General features: G+C 38.8%; 1 protein-coding gene and 1 long non-coding RNA gene across 3 annotated transcripts in view; both read right to left on the bottom strand.

Moving 5' to 3' along the window:
• The window catches only part of HIBADH (3-hydroxyisobutyrate dehydrogenase), a 250,374-nt gene that overhangs the window by 28,495 nt on the left and 200,731 nt on the right, over nucleotides 1-21,148 (bottom strand). The gene's annotated exons all lie outside the window — the stretch shown is intronic.
• LOC133246208 (uncharacterized) lies at nucleotides 924-8,303 on the bottom strand. Of its 2 annotated transcripts, none has more exons than XR_009735948.1 (4): nucleotides 7,754-8,303; nucleotides 2,654-2,868; nucleotides 1,884-2,091; nucleotides 924-1,095 (listed from the first exon to the last, which is right to left on the bottom strand). It is a non-coding gene; the product is annotated as an uncharacterized LOC133246208 (long non-coding RNA). The 2 variants fall into 2 exon arrangements; XR_009735947.1 differs by lacking the exon at nucleotides 7,754-8,303 and adding an exon at nucleotides 7,551-7,727.

Below are 21,148 nucleotides of genomic sequence, written 5' to 3'. Positions count from 1 at the left end.
AGCACACTGCTGATGCAGAAAGGTGGGTCTGCCCTGCAGAGTGGTGGTAAGACTTGCAGGACACTGGCTGCAGTGTTGAGTCATTGGATGAGAAAGCTGGACAGAGGGGCCTTCAGGGCTCCCAGGTAGAGCACAGGGCAGTTCTCTCGGTGCTCATCAATGGTAAACTAGTAGCAGGGTCTTTAAAGCAGCATGAAAGAGGCTTCAGTTCAGTTCAGTTCAGTCGCTCAGTCGTGTCCGACTCTGCGACTCCATGAATTGCAGCACACCAGGCCTCCCTGTCCATCACCAACTCCCAGAGTTCACTCAGACTCACATCCACTGAGTCAGTGATGCCATCCAGCCATCTCATCCTCTGTCGTCCCCTTCTCCTTCTGCCCCCAATCCCTCCCAGCATCAGAGTCTTTTCCAATGAGTCAACTCTTCGCATGAGGTGGCCGAAAAAGAGGCTTAGAAAGAGGCTTACTAACGTTTAATAGAGGGTATGTTTTTGCCCTAATGCTAAAAACACATTATACTCTAATTGTCACCTTTATGTTTCTATTCAAACTATCACCTATCTTCTCCATCGTTTCTTCTTTCTTGTAGCCCCATCCCCAGTCCTCCATCTGGGCATCCTGAGACAAAATTGTAGTGTGGGCAGAGCTTGCCCATGGCAGGTCCAGGACTCTGTTTGTGCTGCCCTTCATCTCCCTGCTCCCCATCCTCAAGGCCCAGGAAATACCCTCAGTGACTTGTTCTCCAGTGGGTGGTAGAACACAGGCTGGGATGAACCACCAGCTTCCACTGCAACTTCTGTCCTTTACTACAAAGCCTCCAAAACTACTCTGTGTCATGGTCTCTCCACATATATTAAGTGATAATAATCCTCACTCAGTCAGTAGGATGTTTTCAGCAACGAATAACAGAAAATTCAAGTCAAATATCTTCAACATTCAGAATGTTTACTGACTCCCAGACAGGAAGCCCAGGCTAGGGAGGGGTTAAACCAGCACCACAGCTTTCCTTCCCATGTGAGCCACATCCTTCAGCTAATCTGGAGGTGGAGGCAGCAGTCCCCAGCGGAGAGAGACAGGGTTGCCTCTGGGAGGTGTCCTGAAAGAGCAAGGTGAGCAAGAAATTGCCCAGCTGCCTGGAAAACCTGTTCTTGAATCTCAGTACCTTGAACTGAGTCACGTGGGGAGTGGGATCACCCTTAGACCAACTGGACTCACCTGTGGATCTGGGTCAGGTAAGCTTCCCTGAGGGCATAGGGGCTGCAAGGGGAGGGGAGTTTGTTTGTGCTACAACAAAATCTGAACTCCCATTAGAAAGGGGCAGGGGTTAAGGAGGCCAGGGCAACATCAGACATTGTCTGCTTCGTGTGCTTCTCTGGATGGTCTGAGCCCTCCACCCCGTGCACCCCCCCAAAAAAATAAAAGGAAAAAAGGGATGACAACATACTGGCGCCTTAATATTAAGTTCATATAAGGGACAGTTAAAAAGTTAGCGCTGTCAGGCTGTAGATGATTTGTTTTAGGGGAGCATCCAGCCTAATAGGAGATTTTAGCCTGTGAAGGTCCCAGCCTTTAATGATGAGATTTAGTTCCCTATGTACAGTCACTGGCATATGTTTGGGATGTGAGATAGACTTCCAATATCTGACTGTCATGGCTTGTATAAGAACCTTGGATCAGCCTGGCTTCCCTTGGCATTCTGGAGCATATCTACACCACAGCATAGGAGCTGGAATGGCCATGCCTTCTGTGGGATAACCAGTGTCATCAAATGATGCTCATCTTAAGAGGAGGCAGTTCCTGCTGTGCTTAATTTACACCCACATCTGAAGATGTATCTTGAGGCTAAAATTTTAAAACTTGTCCAGAGACATCAGGTTGTGTTACCTTGAGTTCTCTTAGAGGAAAGAATGCAGAGCAAGCCAGTGGTTATTCCTGTTGGTGGGTGGTCTTCTTCCAGAAGCCACAGATGGCTGAGCCACACCCCAGGAGTTTCTGATACAGGAAGTCTGGAAAATTTGCACCTTGAACAAGTTTCCAGGTAATGCTGATGCTCTGGTCCAGGGACCACACTTAGTGAACCACATCCCCTGACCTAGGGGATGAAAAATGGAGTGTGATTTGTAGCAAAGGAAAAAGAAAAACAGCAGCTTTTTAAATGCAGTTGGCTTCATCCCTATTCTGGCTTTGTTCATTATTCTCAATATGCTCCCCCGTTCATTAAAGTGTCCTAGGTCATTTGTTCATGGAAGGATCCCCTTTTTTCTCGATAGTCTGGAGCTCCTTGTGGAAGAGTAATTGATTTATAGTCTATAGTCTATGAGGAGCTAAAGATTTTGCCCCCATGGCTGTTTATAATGTACAAGAGAAAAATCGAGTTCCTAGAGGTGTTAACCCTCTCTGCAATGATATTCAACACTGGAAAGTACAAGGAAGTCCTGAATAGAAACCCCATACAGTGGCTCTGGAGAACTTGTAACTAATGGGCACTTGTAAATCTAACAGGATTTCCTACTGGTGTGAATGCCTTGGGTAAAATGCTCATTAAACTGTCAGCTCACAGAGAGGTGTTGCTCCTGGGAAGAGGGTCACAGCATCCTGGGGAGGAAAGAAGTCTCCCCAGGCCACCAGGGTCCTTCCCTCCCCTGATCACTCACCACCCACTTCAGACTCCTTCCAAAGCCCTTCAGAGGGTTTTTACAACTCTGTACCAATTCCATCAGGAAATTATTAATTTTCTTCAATCCAAACTATATATTCACTTTGTTGGCTCTTCTTGTTGAAGAAGATCTCTTCTATGGAAATGGAGAATAGCTAACCACTGTCCATGGTAGAACAGTACTTCCATACTTAAAACCAGTTTGTTTCAACCCTGAAAATATTAACGTTTATTTTTACTCAAATAACACTTGCACATCAGGAAAAAAATTACATAGCACAAAATGGTATATAATGAAAACTGAGTTTCCTTCCCATCTCTGGCCCCTGGGCCAACTGCCCAGAATTAACCTCCAACACTTCTTTAGTGTGTACTTACCAGAAGTTTTCCAAACACGTATTTGTGTACACACATACACATTCACACACGTATTTTTAAACTTAATGATACATCTTGGATTCTCTTCACATTAGCACATATACTTCTTTGTAAGAATATATTATAAATTATTTAATCAGTTCTTTATTTATGGTATTTTGTCATTTCCAGTTCTAAACTTCCAATGTTATAGATGCATCTTTGATTATACTGGCAAATATAAGATTTCCTAAAGCAGAGTTGCTGGGTCAAACGTTTTATGTATTTTTCATTTTGGCAGATTTGGTAGAGGTTACACCAATTTTTACTCCCTTCAACAATGTTCAAAAGTTCCAGTATTTTGCTGTATACTAAACAATGTGTTAACAAACTAAATTTTTTTGGCCTGATAGGCAAAAATAATGTAACTTCAGACCTGTAATTCACATCTCTCTCATTGTACTAATATCACTGAACATCTTTGCATATGTATGAGAACTTTGACATTTCTTGTTCTTTGAAGTTTGTTTATGTTCTTTTACCTATTTTTCTATTGGTTGTTGACAGTTTTCCTTTAGCTTTGTTGGTTATCTTTATATATCAGAAATTAGCCTTTGTCATATATGTTGTAAATTCTGTCATGCAAATTTTAAGTCCCCCCCCCCATCTATTATTTCCTTTTTGATTAAAATTTTATTTAGCTCAAGGTGTTTTATGCTATGGAACAATTTCTTATTTTCATAAGAAAAACGTAAGTTAAATGTAATCATGTTTATTGGTGACCCCTGGGTTTTACGTGATGCTTAAAAGAGAAAAGGCTTCCCCGATCCAAGATTAGTTTTTTAAAGTTCTTTATTTTCTTCTAGTAATTTTGTGGTTTAATATTTATTTTAGAATAAGGAGAGAGGTATGGATCCAACTTGATTTTGCTTCCCTGTGGCTTCCTATTGGTTCCAATATGACTTACTGAATAATCTATTTTTAATTTAATGGTATGCAATGTTACTGTGATAATAACCTAAATTCCCATTTGAGCTTGAGAATCTTATTTGTGCAATCTGTATTCATTCCACTGATTTGTATTTCCATTTGCCAGAATCTCATTATAAGAAATAGTACAACTTTATAATGCATTTTAATATCTGGTCAGACTAGTATCTTCCATTATTTTTATTTTCCAGAATTTTCTAGCTATACTTACTTATTTGCTTTTTCATACAAGCTTGAAAATTAGTCTGTCTGAAATTTAATATTATCTTGTTATTTCTATTGAGACTGCATTGAATTTATAGGTTAATTTAGAGAGATATTAAGTCTTCCCACCCAATAAAAGAGTTTACATTTCTACTTATTCAAATTTTCTTTTGTATCCCTTTGTTAAGGTTTTAGTCATCTATAACTTGAATATTTTTGTTAAGTTTATTTTTTTATATTTTTGGTTATTATAAATGGACATTATTTCCTATTTGTTTTCTAATTAATGTGTTTTTTTTGTATCTTATTTTCATACCCATCAATTTTATTATATCTATTTGTCTACTATAATTTTGAGTTGAGTATCTTCTGTATACTCCTCAAATAATTTTACTTTACTTACTCTTTTTTAAAAATATTTTCACTTTTTATTTCTTTCTCCTGTTCTACTGAAATGATTAGAATAATGTCAAATTTCAGAGGGGTTAGTGGATACACTGGTCTTCTGATTTGAACAGGAAGGCTTTTAAGGTTTCCTTGATCAATCAATAATGATTCATGCTTTGGTTAATGATCTTGTTATTTTATTAAGATATTTAGGATGCATCCATCAATAATGTTTTGTTAAATCTGCATAAAAATTAGAAATGAATGTCAGGTAATTCCATGACTTTTCAGCATCTATGGAAGTGATTATAATTTTTCTCTTTTGATTTATCAATATGGTGAATGATATATATTAATAGCTTTTTCCACTATTGAATAATAAATAGCCAGCTTTATTCAGTATTTACTGTGTGCCAGACACTGTTCTAAGCACTTTACATGTATTAATTCATTGAATCCTCTCAATACACTATAATGAGAAAACTGTGGCATAGAGAAGTTAAATAATTATGTGTCCAAAGTCCAACACCTGGTGAGTGAGAGCTGGGAACTGAACACAGTCATTTTACTCCTGAATCTATGTTCTCAATAGCTATTCTCAGCAGCCATCTTTTAATTTCTCATTAGGAAGTAGCATCCTCTTGACCTACTGCTGAATTCTGCCTCCTAAAATTTTAGTTTTTTTCCCTTGCTATTAATAGATTAGTTTGGACTATAATTTTTCTTTTTGCATGTGCATGTTATCTTCGTCAGGTTTTGGAACTGGTATCTCGCTAGCTTCAAAAATTAATATGGAGGTTTTTCTTCTTTTGCTGTGACCTGAAACAATTTAAGTAGTACTGGAACTGTTTTCTGTAAAGATTTGGTAGAAAGCATTCTTCACGCCTATTAAAGTGTTTGATTTTGTTCCTGAGGGAGGGAATGAATTTTTTATAAAATGTTTTCCTATTTTTCTATGATAATTCATCATTTAGATTTTCTACAACTCCTATGGTAGGTTTTAGTCATTTATATTTTTCTGAAAACCATTCATTTTATCCAGATTTTCAGCCAATTTCAGTAAGTCTGAGCAAAGGAGTATCTCAGAATTGTTAAAAAATTGCATATATCTATCAGTTCCTCACTTACCACTTTCATTTTGCATTGTTTGTTCACTTTTTCCCTTAATTATATTAAACAATAGATTTATTCTTTTGTTTTCAGAGAACAAGCTCTTGGATTTATTTGTTGGTCTTTCATTTTATTGTAATTTTCCCCTCTTTATCATTGGTTACTTCTAATTTTGTACAATTTTGTTCCACTTTTTTACTTGACTAGGTTGGCTCATGATTTGTTTTTCTATTTTATTGTTTTCTTTGCTTTATCTTTATTTCTTTCCAGGAACCATCTCTTAGATCTATTTATTAGCTGCACTATTTTTAAAATTAGTTCCTTCTGCTTTTAATATAGGTATATTTTATTTCTTTTTAAAACTTGCTTGCCTGATTGACTGCTTGTGTTTTTTTTATCTTCATTCTTTCCTGTTTAACAATGCTAATAAATAGAACTATGCTATGAGAGGAGATATCTCAAAGGTTCTAATACATAGTTCTTGCATTATCTATTTCCGAGATAGTATGTTTTTTATTTCTTCTTTGGACCAAGAGTTGAGAGGGGTGGTTAAGACTTCTTTTGTCTTTGATTAAAACATTAATTTGCAGCTTAATTGCACTGAGTTCAGAGATTGTGACATACAATATTTCTATTTTTTGAAGTATATTGAGATTTTCCTCTGTGGTTCCAACTTTTAGAAATGTGGCTATTTTTATCAGTTGAATAATAGGCTTATTCTCTGTATTCAAGGTTTAGACATATATAGATGCAGATACACATACACACGTTTGTGTGCTTACACATACATGCACACTGTGGGATTTTCAAAGCCTTACTAACTTGACTGTTTACTTGATCTGGCATGGACTGAGAAAAGTGATTTAGATTATCCCACTGCAATTGCCTTTTTGTATATTTCTATTTTTATTTACTGCAGTTTTTCTTTTATGCATTTTGAAGCAATGCTACTTGCTGCATGAAAATTCACTATATTGTATGATTATCATTACAAAGGGTCTGTTTTTAATATAGTATTGTCCTGAATTTAACGTTGGTTGACACTATCAGTTCTTGCTGTTTTTTTCTTGCACTTGATTTCTACGTCTTTGCTAATCCTTTTACTTTCAACCTTTCCAACCTCATCAATTCCAAGATGTATTTCTTGAATGTGTTATAAGGCTGAGTTATAATTTTTAAACAATTTGAGAGTCTTTTTATTTTAAGTGGAAGAGTTTTCTCATTTATACCTACTAATAAACTCTTTTTGATCTTAATTCTATCATCTTATTTCATGATTCATTATTTTGCTCTTTCTTTTTTATCTTTTCCTATATGGTCTAGGTTTCCTTGCTTTATGTTCTGTGGTGAGTGAATGTATTTGCCTTCTGGTAATTCTGAAGACTGATATTCTGAGTTTTGCTATTCTAATGATACCCTAGTAACTTTTAATAATATACCGAAAACTCTTCTTGATTTGTCAACTTCAAACAATATATTTTAACAGCACACTGTAAAAATAAGGAAATTAGCAGGACTTCCTCTTGCCCTTCATACCTTCCTGCCTTTAAATATTAACTCCCTTCCCCTAGTATAGTACATCACTATCACTAGTTTAGTTCTTCTTGGCACTAATCACAATGTATAATTACCCTATTTATTTATTAATTTAATTGTTTGTTCTTCAGCTCCCCCAGTGGACTATATAATGCTTGAAGCCAATGATTTTTTTATGCTTTTGCGTGATCCAGAAGAGGTGACACAATTACAGAATAAGAGCCAGCATTATAAGAGACCTTTGGGATCACCTCCCCCAACTCGCACTTTACACATGAAGAAACCAAGCCCTCGAGGATGGAGACACTCACCCTATATCATAGAGCTAGTTGTGACAGGAGCTGGGCTTCTGTTCACCCAAGCTTCTTCCAAAATTCCAGGCTCCCTCAAAATGCATCACACAAAGTTTCATTCTAACACCAGGGGAAGGTTCACACTTAATTGCCAAACCAATGTGGAAAATACTTTTTCATTATGTCAATTCCTATCACTCAGTGCCTTCTAAATGACATACTTGAAAATAGCTCCATTATAATATGCATTTGAAAAGGACTGCCACTTCATACATCCACGATAACCTCGTAACTATTTACAGATACATTCTGAATCTCTGGACGTGTCTTGACTGAGGAAGCCCGAGAGGAAGACCACCCTCATTCTAAGCTGGGAATCAAGATTGTAATAAGTGACACATTCAAAGACACTTAGAATGGCAAGAATTGATTCCAGAAAAGAATCTCTGTTTCCTGGCAACCAGCTCAGTACTCCCTGAAGGGCACTTTGAAGAAAAGCTCAATCAATGGAAGGGTCAAATGTTTTCTTTTTCAAATGTCCATTTTGCATGTAATGGCTGCTCTGTGCAGACTTTATGGGGTGTTCGCTTGTTCGGGAGAGGTAGGGTCCTTCTGAGTAAACACGTGTGCTATGGGTGAGAAATTACTTCAACTGAGTTTATTGGCATTTCTTAGAGCATATGAGTTCAAAGAAAATTATTACAGGTAAGAGCTCTGTCCATTGAAACACCACTGTATAGATTACATAGTGATATATACAGTCAGAGAGACATCCAAGAAAAGCTCAGTACAGAGCTTGCCAATTCTGAAGATCAGCCTTTACAGGGGTTGGTAAATCTTTCTCTTGACCCTAAAGCCACCTGCTCTGCCCTGATTATTTTTTCAATCTGACTGAGATCTCCCTAGTGGAAATGAATGGAATATAGAAAGGGTACTGTAGTCATATAGTCCTTGGTTTGAACCAGGTTTTTGCATGGCCCTGAGAAAGCCACTTAACTTTGCCAAGTTCTGCTTTCTCTAGATGTGGACAGAATGGAATAACACTCTTTTAGAAGGCTGATGTGATACTTTGGTAGGATTACATGAAGGAATCTGCCACTTGGTATGAACTTCACTTGACAGCTTTATTAGTTGTCTAAGATGGACATGGAGGTGTGGACCAAATGGAAAATGGAGGACTAAGTAATGTTGAATTATATTTGTGCTCAGAAGCTTATGTTAGTGTCTCTGTCGGCTCTCAAAACTATATTAAGCATATATATGATAACTCTTTAGGACTTGGAAAGATGGGTTTCCACTGAACAGAAGGAAAAGTGGGGCCACCAAGAAGTACAGTCATAAACCTCAATCTGCATCAGTCACTGGTCAGCTCAATGTATGACAGCTCTTACCAGGGGCACTATGGTACCCTGGGGGCTACCTTGTGAGTATGAAGGGGATTCACAGATCCCTGGAGCCTCAGTACCTTAGACAGTTCTCTGTTTCTGACTGATATAACACATTTCCTTAAACTGTCCATTGCCACACTGCAGACATGCATTCCCCTATCCATTGCCATTATTACCTTGTATATGAGTTAGACAGAATAGGTCAGACTTTTAGAAGACAGGCCCGTGAGGCATAACCCCAAACAGAAATAGTTTACATTTCTCTCACTCAGCTCAGGTTATGGAGCGCTTATATAGTGTGCTAGACTCTGTGAGTTCTGGATGAGATGGACATGTAGGTGAATCAGACTCAAACTTGTCCAGTGTAGAACTAGAATAACAGAAGACCATGTGGTGTTCACCTTGGCCAAGTTAACCTGGACCTCAGTTTCTTAATGTATATTAAAAAAGGAGGTCTTGGCCAGGTGATTCTCCAAGATCCATTTTACTTTTCTGATTTTTATTTATATATGAAACTTTACGCTAAGTTCCTTAAAACAAAAGAAGCAAAAAATAAACCTTAAAGGATAGAGGGATATAATAAGAAACAGAAACATTTAAAATTATTTTAACATCTTAAATTTCCTCTCTAAAAAAATTTAAACTGAATCAATAATGATGGCTTCATCCAAGAAGCCAATTTTAGCTCATTGTGGAAGGGTCCCAAGGGTCTCAGCTGTCCTTTCCTTCTTTTCTTTTTGCCCCTTCAAAGTTTTCCATGTAGATTTTTTTCCCTTCTCCTGCTGTTGGCTGTTTCCTTCAATGTTGTTTACTGCTGGTGTTAATTCACTTTTATTTGACCCCTCACATCATCCATCAAATTCTCACATGGCCATTATAATATCATTGTTTTAGTTGAGGTCTCAACAGCTTCAATTAATCTATGGCCAAAATTCCTACAACTCTTGCTACTCTTTTTTTCCTTCCTTCCTCATTTGGCTCTAGCTCTTTATGGGTGATATTAGTGTTTCGAGGTCTTCCTCCTATTCATCACCCATATTTCTCCCTACAAAATCTCAGCTTTCAAAAATGAACAGAGTGATAATGCAGTAGACACTATTATGCTAAGAATACTGGGATTTTGCTTATTAAAGAAGTGAGGCTTCAAATCATAATAGATACGAGTTTTTCTTTTTAAAACATTACATTCAATTAGGTTGTGTGTGAGCTAGGCTCACAGCCTATGGTTTATATTGTTATAAGCCACAAATGAAATAAGGATTATAAAACACACTGAAGAGGAAAATGCAGCTTGAGAATATGATACAAGTGTTAATTCAAGACATTTAAAGTTTTTTCTATTAGTCTCTTTATAATTAAAAGCAGAAGCTAAATAAAATTAAAGAATAGGATAAAAGGAGGAGGATGTTTTAAAGAGCCAATTTAAGGTAATTACTGGACAGTCCTAGTTTTGCCCAAAGTCATCTCTACCCATCTGTCCATCTATCCATCCAATAGCTTGGGCACTGGAAGGTCAGGTTGTGCAGTATACAGAAAACAAGTTAGATATTGTCCTTTCTATGGAGCTTTTATTCTAATGTTATTTAGTCACTAAGTCATGTGTGATTCTTTTGTGACCCCAGGACTGTAGCCTGCCAGGCTCTTCTCTCCATGGAATTTTCCAGGCAAGATTACTGAAGTGGGTTGCTATTTCCTTCTCCAGGGGATCCTCCAACCCAGGGATGGAACCAGAGTCTCCTGCATTGTAGGTGGAGTCTTTACTACTGAGCCACCTTGGAAGTCCTTTATTCTAATGTGTGCTTAGTCGCTCAGTCATGTCCAACTCTTTGCGACTCCATGCACTGTAGCCCATCAGGCTCTTCTGTCCAGGGGGATTCTCCAGGCAAGAATACTGGAGTGGGTTGCCATGCCCTCCTCTAGGGATCTTCCCAACCCAGGGATTGAACCCAGATCTCCCACATTGCAGGTAGATTCTTTACTATCTGAACTACCAGGGAAGCCCAAGAAGATTGGGCTTCTTCCCAATCTTCGCAACCCAGGAATCGAACCAGAGTCTCCTGCATTGCAGGCAGATTCTTTACTAGCTGAATTACCAGGGTATCACTATTTATTCTATAGTGGAGACCATATTTTTGAAAAGATTAACATATATATGAACTTAATAATCTCAAAATGTGGTAAATTCTGTGAAAAACAGTGGAGGGAGAGATTGTGGAGAATATTTGGGGAGCTTTTAGGGTACTAACATCTGAGTAGGTGACATTGAGTGAAGCCGAATCGTGAGAGGGAAGTAATCACGCACATATTTAAATAGAGTGCTCTTTAAAAAAAAAAATTATTTTACTGAAGTATAGTTGATTTACAATGTGGTGTTAATTTCTGCTGCAGAACAAAGTGATATATATATATATATATATATATATATATATATATATATATGTGTGTGTGTGTGTATATATCAGAGAAGGCAATGGCACCCCACTCCAGTACTCTTGCCTGGACAATCCCATGGATTGGAGGAGCCTGGTGGGCTGCAGTCCATGGGGTCCCTAAGAGTCAGACACGACTGAGCGACTTCACTTTCACTTTTCACTTTCATGCATTGGAGAAGGAAATGGCAACCCATTCCAGTGTGTATGCATATATACACATATATATTCTTTTTCAGGTTCTTTTCCATAATGATTTGTCACAGGATTGTTAATATGGTTACTTGTGCTATACAGTAGGAACTTGTTTATCTGTTCTGTATATAATAGTTTGTCCCAAACTATCTGCTTGTCCCAAACTCCCAATTTATTTCTCCCCCACCACTACCTCCCCCACTTGGGCAACCACAAGTCTTAAACAGAGAGTACTAAGTGGGAAATATTAATGATCTTTAAAGGGAAAATGAACTTCCACCTCAGAAACTAGTTTTCTGAAAGGGCTTTAAGAAGATGAGGAGAGAAATGACCAGTTAGGAGACAGTTCTGCAAACACAACTGTAGCTTCCAGAATACAAATCTTTATGTAATAGGAGCGGGGCAGGCTCAGCTGTTAGCCAAAGGCAGTTAGCGGTCCCACTCAGCCACTGATTATTATCGTAGTGAGCCCCTCCCCCAAAAGAGCAACCAGCGAGTGACCGTTAGCGGTCCGCCTCAGCCATTGGTCAGCTTTGCAGTAGGCACCGCCCCCTCCTCTTTATAAAAGGAGCCCGAATTCAGCCTGAGGGAAGATGGTTCTCTGAGAGACTAGTCTGCCCTGTGCTCTGTCTGCTAGCTTTGTGGTTACAGTCGTTATTCCTTGCCCCAACAACCCACCTCCTGATTTATTGGCCTTTCCTGTGGGGAGCAGAGCGAGCTTGGGCTGGGTTATCACTTACAGTGACAGTTTCTAAAGTCAGAGATGACATGAGCCTGACCCCCGGGTAACCTCTGTTCTCATCCTTGTCGCTCCTCAGTCACTCTGACATCTTTGCTGTTCCCTGAACTGAAAATTTCAGTCCACCTCGGGGCCACCAGACATGCTCTTCCTCTATCTGGAATGCTTTTCCCCCAGAGTCATATTTCTTGCTCTCTCATTCCTTTTGAGTCTTTAGTCAAATATCACATTTCTACCGAGGCCTTCTGTGGCCATTCTGTTTAAACATGAATATCCTGTTCCCACCTAGCTTTATTATTTTTTTCCGTAAAACATCATATTCTGATATACATTTTATTCTTTTTTTTATTGGCCAGCCATCCCTCAACATTCTATGTAGGTTCCATAAAGGTAGGGAATTCTGTCAACTTTGTTTAGTGTTGAATCTCCAGGACCTACCTAGAATAAGACCTGACATAGAGCTGGTGCTCAATCTCTGTTAAGTAAATGAAATAATAAATGGTCATATTTGAATATATATAATATATAATATGAATGTAATTATATAATTCTATATAATATATAATTCTATATAATATATAATATGAATATATATAATATAGAACTAAATCTATATTATAGTATTAAAATTATTTTACTTCAGGCCAAGTATGATAAATAGAACATATCTGTTTATCTCTGTTCCTCCCTGAAATTGCTGTAAAAAAATATAAAAGGCATAAACTCACAAGGGCTAAGAGAACGAGAGGAGACAGTAGCAGAAAGGAAATTTCACCAAAATTTTCATGACAGATAGTCCTATTTTGCCGGGCTGGGAAAGCTGAAACATAAGCCTGAAGGGGAGAAACAAATTAGATAGAAGTTATTTGTGCCACAGTTCCTTAAGTAGGCTCAGGATTGGAGGCATCTTATATCCCCCTGCCCCCCCGCATCTTTCTCAAGAAGCTACTAGAGTATATACACCACCAAACGGGAGAAATTGAGGAAGAAAAACCTAGGCTTGAGGAAATAGGACTCTTAACACAGGAGACAGGTGAAAGAATTTCCAGAATGAGAGTGAAGAGAAGTCCCAGCCTGACAGATGGTCATCAGGCATAGGCAGCAACCAGTCCAGACTATAGGAGCCAGACAAAAGACTTCAAGGTTGACATCTTTAAAAAAGAAGAAACTGAAAGACAACCTGGTATATTTGAACATACGGAGAGATTTTACAGTTCTATCAGATTTTAAGGAAGGTTCAGTTAGTTTATAGGGACATGGAAAACTAAAAATATGAGAAAAGAAATGATTAACTCTGAAGAAAAAAAGCTATTAAGGAAAAAAAGAAATGGAATTATGGTCAACTTAGGTGGCACTAGTGTTTAAGAACCTGCCTGCCAATGCAGGATACATGAGACGCAAGTTCAATCCCTGTTTCGGGAAGATCCCGTGGAGGAGTGCATGGTAACCCACTCCAGTAGTCTTGCCTGGGAAATCCCCATGGACAGAGGAGCCTGGTGGGCTACAGTCCATAGCATTGCAAAGAGTTGGACACAATTGAAACAACTTAGCACATAGTGGCTCAACTGTGAATAATTATTTATTCATCACAATACTACAATTGAGAGGCTGACGGGGAGGGTAAGTCTTTGATGTGTATGGGGAAGTAATCGTATTAAAAAAAAACACAGTATCTTCCATAGTTGGGAGTCAGTAGATATTATCTAAAACTGAAATACCAAAAAATAACAGAAACATATTTAGAAATATGAACAAGAAGTGGTTAAAAAACAAGAAGTGGTTAAAAATTGAAAATGACTTCTGGAAAGCAGCATTAACGGTAGGGAAAAGTAGAATAGGAACTGAAATTTTCCTTTACAAACCCTATAAGCCTTGACTTTCTAAGCAATATGTACATGTTATATTTTGATGTAAATAAAAAATAAATAAAAGGAATGTCTGATTTCTTGTTAATCTCAGGAGAAAGATCTTGAAGTAAGACATGTTTATGTCGGAATATCTGTAAATATAGAAGATACAGGAAATATTTGTTAAATGGTAAGTGAATGAATGAATGATGAGAGTTGTCACAAGTTTATTTAAAAGTTGAGAGTATATCACTGGAAGCCAGTGAAATGATGAGAGGCCTTGCATAGAAGACGATTTAAGGAAGCCCAGAAAAGATATGAATTTGTGTACCCCACCACAATGGAGCCCCAGGGTTTCTGCTCAGTTTAACCTATTACACAGTGTAATGCTGGCAAAAATTGCTCGTTTCCATACAGCTGACTTCGCAGATTTAAAAAGTCCTGAATGGGAAATAAATATGCTGCTCTTAATAAATGTCTAGTTAAGGTAGAGTTAATATAGTTAAATGTGAAAGTGTATGAATGATATATTTTAATAGCATTCAGAGCACATTTCAGCATCAAGATAAATGCAAACTTGAAAAAAAAAAACTCTAACATCCTCTAAACACATTGCCTTATCATAGCAAATGATAAATTACTAAAGAAAAATGTTATTCTGCAGTGTTTTGAAGATTAAGTAGAGTATGAGTGAAATTAACATTGTGTATAAGTGAAGCTGTGACTATATCATGTCAGGATGGTAATAAAATTGCAAAGGGGAGAGAATTAGAGTTTTATGCCACAGAAATGGAAGTAGTTTTCATTTTAATTGTTTTTCTTTAAATGGATTGTTTCTGTAATATACTACATTCTTTCCAGTTCACAGATGTTCAGGAGGGATAAAAGAGTTATAAAATATTCTAATGTGAGCTTCTAAAATAGCTTTTTTGGAACAGAAAAAGAACAGCCTAAAGAATTCAGAATTTTTAAAGTACAGTAAAGCATTCATATTGCAAATTTAGTGATTTGCATTTTGTGATATGGGAAAACAAATGGACTTTTAACTTTTATGCCATAACTGGCCTTTTAGTCAAATAAATCAATTTCATCTATGATATTCCACTTTTTAAGTCGGGTGTCTCTCTACAATTCAATTTCTTTCTTCCTCATCTCATCTCCTGCTAGCAGTTCTTTATTCCTGGTGTTAGAAGTCCCCCTTTTCTCCATTAGATAGATGGGGTTCTGGTCTTCACCTGAGCTAACTCAGCAGGATGGATGTATTGTGCCAATGTCAGAGGCTCCTAGCTATCCACTCTATCCCCCTCAAAGTCCCTTTCTCCCTCCCCTCAACCTGTAGCCCTTACCATGGACTACTCAGCTCATCTACATCAGCTCCGCCAGGGATGCTGTGTTCCTCGCCAGTTCTCTATTTGACTTTTCTTTTCTTCTTCTTCATATTTCTTTTCAGAAAGCCATTGTTTTTCCATGATTCTAAGGCTATTTGTATCCTTGTGCTGTGTACAAAGGTTCCTGTTAATCCCAATGGCTCTGCTTTTCTTTTACCATCATAATTGCCTTTTCCTCTGGCCCACATGGTCAGAGCCTCATTTATATGTCCTGAGACGGGGATCAACTGCCTTGGGTGGGTTAGAGTTCCGTGGGAGACTAGCCTCAAGGTTAAAGTGCCACTTTAATCACTTATTTAAACACCACCAACAAATAGTTACTAGGACCTACTATGTAGCAAGTACTATGGTAGGTTTATAATGTTGAACAAGATAGGATCAGCTCTGGCCTTATAAAGTTTAAAATCAGGTGGATAAAATGTGAATTAAACATACAATTGAAATGAATTCATCGTGAACCCATGAATTCCAAGTAACATAATGCTAGGAAAAAATACAGGATGCTATATGTTCACATAACTAGGATATCTGACCTAATAAGGGAGTTAGGAAAAGTTTCCTTGAGGAAACAACATTTAAATAAAGAGCTAAAGAATAAGTTGGAGTCAGCCAGGGAAAAGTAGAACTTTGTCCATAGAAGGAACCTGAGAAGCAAAGGCCTTAGGCAGGGCAGACAGTGGTGTGTTTCAAAAAACCAAGAAAAGGACTGAGAGGCAGGAACACAGGCAAGGAGAAGGTATAAGAATGAGGTGGGAGACTGTGGAAGAAGCAGATCATGTAGGCTGGTACCCAAAGGGCAAGAGGAGGCTTAAATGGAAGCATGATTGGTTCAGATTTGACCAGACTGATATTATGCCAAATGGATTGGAAGGGCATGAGTGTGGATGGGGGACTTCTACTCCAGTCCTCATCCATATCCAGATCCACTGTGGATCCAGGGCTTCCTGTGGTCCTGCTGCTCTCACACACGGGGGCTGGGGGAGTTAGGGTGGGGCTTGGCGCACTAACTCTCTTGAGATGCCTTGACGAGGTTTCTCATCTAATAGGAATATGGCTATTAGAAGATTCTCTCAGTTTTTCTTTGGGCATTTCTCTCATTTCTCAATGTCCGATCAGTGATTGTTTTAAGCTTGCTTCTGCTTTCCTGGTCTTGACCCTCTGATCCATCCTGTGGAACATAAAGCTCTAAAGTAGCAAAGAACTGGGTACTCGCCCTTATTTATTAGCATGTGGGTCATCTGATTGTCCACAAAATAGTTACCCTTGAGGTAGGGAAATGTGTGCTATTTTGAATGGACAAACAGACTGGTTCCAAATAGGAAAAGGAGTACATCAAGGCTGTATATGGTCACCCTGCTTATTTAACTTATATGCAGAGTACATCATGAGAAACTCTGGGCTGGAAGAAGCACAAGCTGGAATCAAGATTGCCGGGAGAAATATCAATAACCTCAGATATGCAGATGACACCACCCTTATGGCAGAAAGTGAAGAGGAACTAAAAAGCCTCTTGATGAAAGTGAAAGAGGAGAGTGAAAATATTGGCTTAAACCTCAACATTCAGAAAACTAAGATCATGGCATCTGGTCCCATCACTTCAAGGGAAATAGATGGGGAAACAGTGGAAACAGTGTCAGACTTTACTTTTGGGGGCTCCAAAATCACTGCAGATGGTGATTGCAGCCATGAAATTAAACGATGCTTACCCCTTGGAAGGAAAGTTATGACCAACCTAGATAACATATTCAAAAGCAGAGACATTACTTTGCCAACAAAGGTCCATCTAGTCAAGGCTATGGTTTTTCCAGTGGTCATGTATGGATGTGAGCGTTGGACTGTGAAGAAGGCTGAGCGCCGAAGAATTGATGCTTTTGAACTGTGGTGTTGGAGAAGACTCTTGAGAGTCCCTTGGACTGCAAGGAGATCCAACCAGTCCATTCTGAAGGAGATCAGCCCTGGGATTACTTTGGAAAGAATGATGCTAAAGCTGAAACTCCAGTACTTTGGCCACTTCATTCGAAGAGTTGACTCATTGGAAAAGACTCTGATGCTGGGAGGGATTGGGGGCAGGAGGAGAAGGGGACGACAGAGGATGAGATGGATGGATGGCATCACCGATTCGATGGACATAAGTTTGGGTGAACTCTGGGAGTTGGTGATGGACAGGGAGGCCTGGCATGCTGCAATTCATGGGGTTGCAAAGAGTTGGACACGACTGAGCGACTGAACTGAACTGATTAATTAACTACATTGTCAACATTATTGACAAGAAAAAGACCAGTGATAGAATGAGACATTAAAGAAAAACACAAACACAAATTTCCATTTGCCTAACTGGAGGGTGGTATTTTTTTGGTTTTAAAATTCCATCAGTCCCTCCAGAAGGTTAGGATGACCTACCCCTCCTATCTTCCTCTGCACAGCCCAATAAACAAATTCACTGTGGGAAGCAAAACTATTGGACGATATTTTAATTTCTATCAACTATTTAGAAAAATGAGTTATTTTACTCATCATGCTATGTTTAATTTTCAGCATCAGAGTATTTTCTAATGTTTACCCTGTAATTCAGCACTTAATATCACCAGGTAAAAATACTTTCTGACTATAAGGGCAAATTCCTCCCTCCCTCCCTATCTTTTTATCTCCTTTCCTCCTTTTCTTCCTTCTCTCTTTCTCCCCTTCCATCAGTAAGTATTCTTTATGGACATTCAAAGTATTAACTTCACTTAAAGGTAAAATTTGAATGAAATTAACAATTTCGACAATGATTCCAGCATTGTCCTAAAATGGCCCAATACTGCCTTGTCAAGCCAGATGACATCCTAACCACATAGATTTTGCAACTGCAAGTCCTGTCTAGTGTATTTATTTCAGTTCACCTGGGCCTTCTCTACATGTGTGCCTTCTTTAGAGGTGTATGAGAAAAGATAGAATATTTGGGTGGAAAAGGAGAGTCTATTCTGTAGAAAGAGGGGGAGAGAAGGTGACAATACAGCTCTACACAACAGACTCAAAGAAAAACTAGGCACTGTGTGAACCACCAAGCACTGCAGTGTGTGGAGCTCTGGTATACATAGGCAAGTGAGGAGAGATTCATCAGGGAGAGAAGGTGGGAGGCAGCCGGAAGCTTAGTGGGGTAGGCTCATCGAAACGTGTCATCGTGCTTGACTAGGGCATGGCTGCCTCCCTGACCAGCAGTGGAGGTGCTGACTACACCACACACCCACCTTGGGCTCTATTCATTTGCACATCTGTTCACCCACCATGGGCTTAGCAGACATTTATTGAGCACTTCATATGAACATGTCATTGAGATAATCACAGATCTTTTTATTCTTGTAGGAGTGTAAAGTCTAGCAGGACGGAAATAGATTGGATAAGGGGGTCCTAACAGAGTGACATCGGCAGGGTTGCAGAGAGAAAGGAAGATTTCATTCTGATTGAGTCTGAGGTTCAAATATGGGAACTATATGCTTAGCCATTAGGTAAGATTATGAGATATGAAACTGTAACATATGCCTGAGGTATATGTTAACTCTTCATATCAAATAAGCCTAACATGAAATTTTAACCTTAGAAAAATTAGGTAGGACTGTTACATTATGAATAGGTGCCCTGCTATATAAAAAAGATTCTATAAATAACAAGTGCGTCTTAAGTCACTATGACACTGACTAACAGAATTCTTAAAGAGATGGGAATACCAGCCCACCTGACCTGCCTCCTGAGAAATCTGTATGCAGGTCAAACTGCAGTCCATGGGATCGCAGGGTCAGACACGACTGAGAAACTGAACTGAAGGCACAGACTTAGATAAAAGACTTGAAATGTTAATATATCTGTGTGAAAATATGGTTCAAGCTACCAACATGTCATTGCACATGACTTTTCATAATATTTCTGTGAAAGTCAAAATTCTCAAAAAGTTCTTCCTTTAGTTCTTTTCCCTGGCTGCATCTTAAAATCATATAGGGAGCTTTTAAAAAAATCTCAGAGCCCAGGACATACCATCAGAATCTTTTGGAAATAAGACCCAATAATCAATAGTTTTTTAAGCTCCCTAGACAATTCTGGTGTGTGACCAAAACTGAGAACCACTACTTTGGGAATTGCTTCTCAAATTTTAATGTGCATAGAATCTTGTTAAATGGAGATTCTGACTCATTAGGTCTACAGTGGGGCCTGAGATTCTGTACTTCCAACAAGTTTCCAGGTGGTAGTAATACTGCCAGCCCAAAGCCCACACTGTGACAATGACATCAGATCTAAATCTTGTGCACCAGAGTATCTGGGGGAGCATCTGATTTGACACTGGGGACTTGATTTCTCCAGATCTCCTCATCCTAGAGAACAAATGGAATTATGTAACAACAACTCGAATTCTACTAGCTCTTGTTTAAACCAGTTCTTATGGGTATATAGCACTCCTGCCCCCCTCCCATGAAAAGAGACCCAGTAAATGTGTCCCTTGATAGTTCTTGGGTAGCGGGGGATAGTCTTAGGAAGGTCTTACATGGCCTCACAAACGTTTTCCCCCTTCTCTTGATTAGCTTTGTTTTCACTGAGACCCTACTCCTTTCCTCCAATCAAAGGACCCACAATTATTCCAATGGGAGCTACAGCCGGTAGACAATTCTAGGTCAAAGACACCACCCTGTCTTCAGAATCGCTTGTCCCAAACTACTCTGGACAGTTCCAGGGGTGAGGGCTGTTTTTCCATTAAAATGATTTCTTTCTCAGGAGGACCCCCGTGGCCTACTGTGACTGTTCTGTCTGAATCCTTGCTCATTTTCAAGTAGGAACCATGGACAAATCCAGTTTTGTTTTTAGAAAGAACAGAACAGGTCCAGTAAAAAAGAGTGCTGAGAGGAGATGAACCGTTTGTGGGAGGAGTTCATACCAAGGAGCACTATAGCCAGTCTCCATAGCAACAGGAGCACTTATTGTGATTGCTGACCAATGGGCTATGCTGGGTTAGGAGGGCCGGATTCCCTGGCAGTGTGTCAGTGTTGGGACTTTTGGATGTTCCACAGACTGGCTGTCTCATGCTAGAGTGGCCTTAGTTCCAGGACAGTGGGTGGGCGGGGTTCCTCATCAGTGAAGAATTCTGTGGTTAGAGAGGCACCTTTCCCTTCCTCTGTGATCATCCAACCTCTCTATAATCCCCTCTCATCATTTCTCCGAGTTTTGCTCTCCTTGTGCTCCATTCCCATCTTATATGTGTATCATATATGTGTTTACACCTCTGTTACTATTAAACACAAAATTATCTTGTCCTTTACCAAATGCACATTTCTTTTAGTTATCTTAGGGGTGACTAGCCAGTCAAGTGACCCTAGTAATGATTTTAAATGCCTCCCTGCAACAATTTACAACCATTAAGAAATACTAGCATAGTGTCTCTTAACATTGTAGTATAAAATAGCAAATCCTGGGAAAATTCAATGAGGCCTAGATTTCCAAGCCCTCCTATAGACATTTATGCCAAATGGGGTCTATGACATTATATGGCTCACTCTTTTGCACATATTTCTATTGTTTCATAAGTAAAACTCTCTTGAATAAGTATCATCTGCTTTCCAAGCAGAATGGAAGTGCAAAGATCCCATAAAGTTTTGTCTTATGAA

This window comes from Bos javanicus, chromosome 4 (assembly GCF_032452875.1).
Source record: "Bos javanicus breed banteng chromosome 4, ARS-OSU_banteng_1.0, whole genome shotgun sequence".
NCBI classification, from domain to species: domain Eukaryota; kingdom Metazoa; phylum Chordata; class Mammalia; order Artiodactyla; family Bovidae; genus Bos; species Bos javanicus.
The sequence above is the reverse complement of the archived record's forward strand: the minus strand, read 5'-3'. Positions and strand labels throughout refer to the sequence as shown.